The following is a 6,115-nucleotide window of genomic DNA, read 5'->3' on the forward strand; positions in this document are numbered from 1 at the left end:
GGCCGCCCTGGCTCCTGAAATTCCACGAATACGCAGGATGGTTCCCAGACTGAACCTGGCACCAGTGTCAACTCGGGCTGGTTTGACAGTGCCAACTGTCTCCTACAATCTGCCATCAAGAACCAGGGCTGGTGAGTTTTCTTTGCCAGGGAAAGGGCTGTGGTGTTTGCTCAGGGGCCTGTGGCAATGTTTGCCCCGCTGGCTCCTGAAATTCCACGATACGCAGGATGGTTCCCAGACTGAACCTGGCACCAGTGTCAACTCGGGCTGGTTTGACAGTGCCAAGGGACTCCTGCAATCTGCCATCAAGAACCAGGGCTGGTGAGTTTTCTTTGCCAGGGAAAGGGCTGTGGTGTTTGCTCAGGGGCCTGTGGCAATGTGTGGCCGGCTGGCTCCTGAAATTCCACGATACGCAGGATGGTTCCCAGACTGAACCTGGCACCAGTGTCAACTCGGGCTGGTTTGACAGTGCCAACTGTCTCCTGCAATCTGCCATCAAGAACCAGGGCTGGTGAGTTTTCTTTGCCAGGGAAAGGGCTGTGGCGTTTTCTCATGGGCTGGTGGCAATATGTGGCCGCCTGGCTCCTGAAATTCCACGATACGCAGGATGGTTCCCAGACCGAACCTGGCACCAGTGTCAACTCGGGCTGGTTTGACAGTGCCAAGTGTCTCCTACAATCTGCCATCAAGAACCAGGGCTGGTGAGTTTTCTTTGCCAGGAAAACGTGCCGAGGTTTCTGTCTGATTGCTGACGGCTTGCAGTGGCCGACTGGGTCTTGAAATTCCACAATACGCAGGATGGTTCCCAGACTGAACCTGGCACCAGTGTCAACTCGGGCTGGTTTGACAGTGCCAACTGTCTCCTACAATCTGCCATCAAGAACCAGGGCTGGTGAGTTTTCTTTGCCAGGGAAAGGGCTGTGGTTTTTGCTCAGGGGCCTGTGGCAATGTGTGGCCGGCTGGCTCCTGAAATTCCACAATACGCAGGATGGTTCCCAGACTGAACCTGGCACCAGTGTCAACTCGGGCTGGTTTGACAGTGCCAACTGTCTCCTACAATCTGCCATCAAGAACCAGGGCTGGTGAGTTTTCTTTGCCAGGGAAAGGGCTGTGGATTTTCCTCAGGGGCCTGTGGCCGGGAGTGGTCGGCTGGCTCCTGAAATTCCACGATACGCAGGATGGTTCCCAGACTGAACCTGGCACCAGTGGCAACTCGGGCTGGTTTGACAGTGCCAACTGTCTCCTACAATCTGCCATCAAGAACCAGGGCTGGTGAGTTTTCTTTGCCAGGGAAAGGGCTGTGGTTTTTCCTCAGGGGCCTGTGGCAATGTGTGGCCGGCTGGCTCCTGAAATTCCACGATACGCAGGATGGTTCCCAGACTGAACCTGGCACCAGTGTCAACTCGGGCTGGTTTGACAGTGCCAAGTGTCTCCTACAATCTGCCATCAAGAACCAGGGCTGGTGAGTTTTCTTTGCCAGGGAAAGGGCTGTGGTGTTTGCTCAGGGGCCTGTGGCAATGTTTGCCCGGCTGGCTCCTGAAATTCCACGATACGCAGGATGGTTCCCAGACTGAACCTGGCACCAGTGTCAACTCGGGCTGGTTTGACAGTGCCAAGGTCTCCTACAATCTGCCATCAAGAACCAGGGCTGGTGAGTTTTCTTTGCCAGGGAAAGGGCTGTGGTGTTTGCTCAGGGGCCTGTGGCAAGGTGTGGCCGGCTGGCTCCTGAAATTCCACGATACGCAGGATGGTTCCCAGACCGAACCTGGCACCAGTGTCAACTCGGGCTGGTTTGACAGTGCCAACTGTCTCCTACAATCTGCCATCAAGAACCAGGGCTGGTGAGTTTTCTTTGCCAGGGAAAGGGCTGTGGTTTTTCCTCAGGGGCCTGTGGCCGGGAGTGGCCGGCTGGCTCCTGAAATTCCACGATACGCAGGATGGTTCCCAGACTGAACCTGGCACCAGTGTCAACTCGGGCTGGTTTGACAGTGCCAACTGTCTCCTACAATCTGCCATCAAGAACCAGGGCTGGTGAGTTTTCTTTGCCAGGGAAAGGGCTGTGGTGTTTGCTCAGGGGCCTGTGGCAATGTTTGCCCGGCTGGCTCCTGAAATTCCACGATACGCAGGATGGTTCCCAGACTGAACCTGGCACCAGTGTCAACTCGGGCTGGTTTGTCAGTGCCAAGTGACTCCTGCAATCTGCCATCAAGAACCAGGGCAGGTGTGTTTCCCTTTCCCTTTCCCTTTCCCTTTCCCTTTCCCTTTCCCTTTCCCTTTCCCTTTCCCCTTCCCTTCCCTTCCCTTCCCATGTTTGGAGACTCACTGAGTCCTGAGGGTCACCTTGGAATAGAGGAGGATACACTCCTTTATTTCTATTTCAATTTGCTGGAAGGTTGCTGTGATGGGATACCACTTTTGCATTTGCAGCCTGCTCTGCAGCTGTCTGTGGCTCAGGGCAGTGAGTTTTATGGAAGACGTGGATTTGTGTTCCTTCCTGAATTTCTGTTCCAAGTTTCCATGCATGATATGCCCACAGCAGTGTCCTGTGTCTTTGGGAATGAGCAGCCCATCACACAAACTGGTTCCCAGCTGGGAACTGGGCTTTGCCTCCCAGTCCAGTGCCCCAGTCATGGCCCAAATTTTTGTGTAGATGCTCCCCAAGTGGTGGAATTGCTTGTTCTAATGTTTAATTTCTTGTTCTAATGTTTAGTTTTCTCTGGTTTTGAGAAGGTTTTTTCCCTGGTCTTTTTTTAAATCTGTGTTTCCTTGAATTATTTCTAGATTACGCTCCTGTGCTGTGAGAGGTTTCCCCAAGTTTTTGTATTAATTTATGAGCTGCCTCCCACTGAGAGTGTTTCCTGCAGAGTCAGAACTCATTTTTTTATACAAGAGAGACTGAAAACTTTAAATGAAGCTTTGATAAAAGGAGAGCTATAAAATAAGTATAATTTTTAAAGAGATGAATTATTTTCCCTGTCTTCTGCTATCAGAATGTTCAATGCCTGATTTCCAAAACACAGGGAGTTTGCAATCTCTAGCACTCCATAAAGACTGCAGATCCCAAAAGATCAATAATAAACAAACATTTATAGTCAAATCTGACAGTTTCATTTTTAGAAGGAACTCTTTGAGTATAGAGAATGAATCTCTGCTGTTTAATTTAATATTTATTGTCTGGCTGCCTGTCTGCCTTTGCTTTAGTGATGCCAAGAGCAGTGAGGTTTACTGATGTTTTTGTCTTCTCCTCTGCTTCCTGATGCTTTAAAAATAACTAAATAATAAACTAAATATTGAAGGCTGGGCACTGGGCTGTGTTACAGGTGTGTTGCTCATTATTGTCAGGTTTATTTTCAGTAATTTGTGTTCAGTAGTCTAAGCACAAATGGCATTGCATTCCAGCAGATCAAGGGAGGTACAGCTTTTGATACTGGTGTCAATATTTATTATTATTTGCAATAATAACAATATTAAAATAAATTTAAAATAATATAATAATAATAATAATAATAATAATAATAATAATAATAATAATAATAATAATAATAATAATAATAATAATAGTATAGGGGAGAAACCACCCTTTCCTTCTCCATGTACTAATATCCCTGTTCACATTGGCAGTTCTTGCAGTCTCTGTGTTTGTGCAGTGTCTGGCACACCTTGACTTTGACATCTCAGTATTTATTACTGATAACTGCAATACCATGTTCAGGAATGTAGAACGTGTAAGGAACAAATCAGTTTTTAACTCCTCCTTAAAGATCCTGTTTTGTTTCCTCCTTGATCTGCAAACATTTCAAGGCACTTTGCATAATGTGTTATTAAAAATTCCAGGGAACAGAGTTACCATCTTCCACTCTAGATTTATCTAAAATTAAGAGAATTCTGGAGGGAAAAAAAAAAGATATTTGTTGAATCATAAATTGAGTAAAGACTGAACCTTTGCAATACTTATGATGTAGCTCAAGATGTAGAATTGTTGGGGCTTTATCAAAATGTACTATTTATGTGGATTCTCTCTGTGCAATGGGGATAAAGAATTAATAATTTTTCAGCATGTCTCTGCTGAATTAAAACATGAAACAGCAATTTTGTTTGGTGACAAAATTAGTTATTAAACCAGTCTTGGGCATGTTTCCATGACTTGAGCAGCTCCAAGCCATTGCTAGCAAAGTGCTCTTCATGTTAAAGTCCCAGGAGAGTAATGGCTTTCCTGGGTGGATGCTGTGCTCATGCATATTAAGAGCTACATTTGAATATTTTTGCATACTCTAAAGGCTGTATGACAAATGTAGCTCAGTGTATAAATAACCCAGGGGAATAAGGCTTGTCTGTGAAGACTTCCCATTTTAAATCCAGCCTCTTGACTGTTACTGTGCTGAATGATGCTGGAGAAATGCTTAAAAATAGAGTTGAGAGCTAAAAATTCTTTTCTTTCCGGTTGTCTCTCCGAAATGTGAGTCACCCTTGCAGCCATGAGGTCACAGACACTGAGGCCCCAGTCATCAGTAATTATTGCTCCTGTTCTCGCAGGTGCCACCCAGAAACGCCAAGGGTGAGGGGGTTTATACCCTTTTATTACCTCGAGTTTCTTGCTTATTCCTCAAGCATACTGATGGAGCTGTACCAAAAAGTAGGATGAAATGCCTTGTTCTGCCATTTGCTTTACTGGTGGCAGGATTTGAACCTTTTATGGGTAATTATGTATTAATAATATATAATTATATATATTCTATATAATATATATATATAGACTATATATAGAATATATATTTTTATATATATGATTTGTATATTTAAATATATTTATTTTTATATAATATCTAAATATATAATATAAATATATATCTACACATAAATATTTAAATAATATATTTATAATATATTATATAAAATATATAACATATAAAATATATATAGTATAATATAAGAATTATATTATATATTCTATAAATATATAATAAAAATAATATTTATAAAATATGTACTATAAATTTATACTATTATATGTATATAAATATAATGCATGTTTATATAAATAAAATATATAAATAAAATTATAATAAGTATAATATTAAATTTATAATATCTATTATATATAATAAATCAATTTATATATTTAAACATATATTTATTTATAGATGAAATATATATAATATATTTGTTATATATAATTGCATCTAATAACTGGTTATATATATAATAACCAGTGCTTACATAAATATATGTTATTTATGTAAGCACTGGTTTTCTTCAGCTTCTGCCATCAAATCCTCTTTGTACTCCTTAATTTGTAATCCATACTCATGTCTAATGACATTAAGCATAGAAAGTATTAAGAGATATTTTCAGAGCAGAGGACAATCAAACAATTAACAGACAGTTGGTGGCAGGAGCAATGCAGAAAGTGGAATAGTCACCGCAGGCATCTTTAAAAAGATCACAGAATCCTCTCATCCTTTCAGGCTGATATTTATAGACTTTGCCTCTTGACTTAGGACACAGGTTACTCTGGGGTTTTTCTTCCTTTTTTTAGTTCATCTGAAACCTTTTTTTTTTTTCCCCAGCAAAGAATAAAGTTCAAGTAAAACATGACTTTTTACTTGACCTTTCCACTGCAGAGAGTTGTACCAGGTTTGGTGGATCCTTGGTATTCTCCCTGAGAGATAAGCCTGGGTCACACAGAGATTTTTTTTTTTGACTGAGCTTTTGAATCTGCTGGACAAGAAGATCCATGAAATTTTAGAACAGAAAGAATGGCTGAGGCCAGGACAAAACCTTCAAAACCCTTTTTTATTGTCCCAGTCACATTCACATTGATGCTTGCAATCAGATTTTATAGGTGAGCATAAAAGTGCCTGGAACAGAATGCCAAATCGAAAAATGCATTGCGTGGAAAACAGAGTTAATTAATTTTTATTGATTTTTGGAGTCAATATTTATTGAATATTGACTCAGAAATCTTTTTTTCTGATTACTCAGTTATTAATTTTTTCAGCCAAGATGGTCAGAAAAGAAGAAGAAGAGGTGTAGGTGCAGCAAACATTTTCTCCTGCTGTATGAATAGTGCTCACCTTTTTGTTTCTCTGCATGGGAGAAATGATATTTATATGTC

This window comes from Camarhynchus parvulus, chromosome 5, assembly GCF_901933205.1.
Source record: "Camarhynchus parvulus chromosome 5, STF_HiC, whole genome shotgun sequence".
NCBI lineage: Eukaryota > Metazoa > Chordata > Aves > Passeriformes > Thraupidae > Camarhynchus > Camarhynchus parvulus.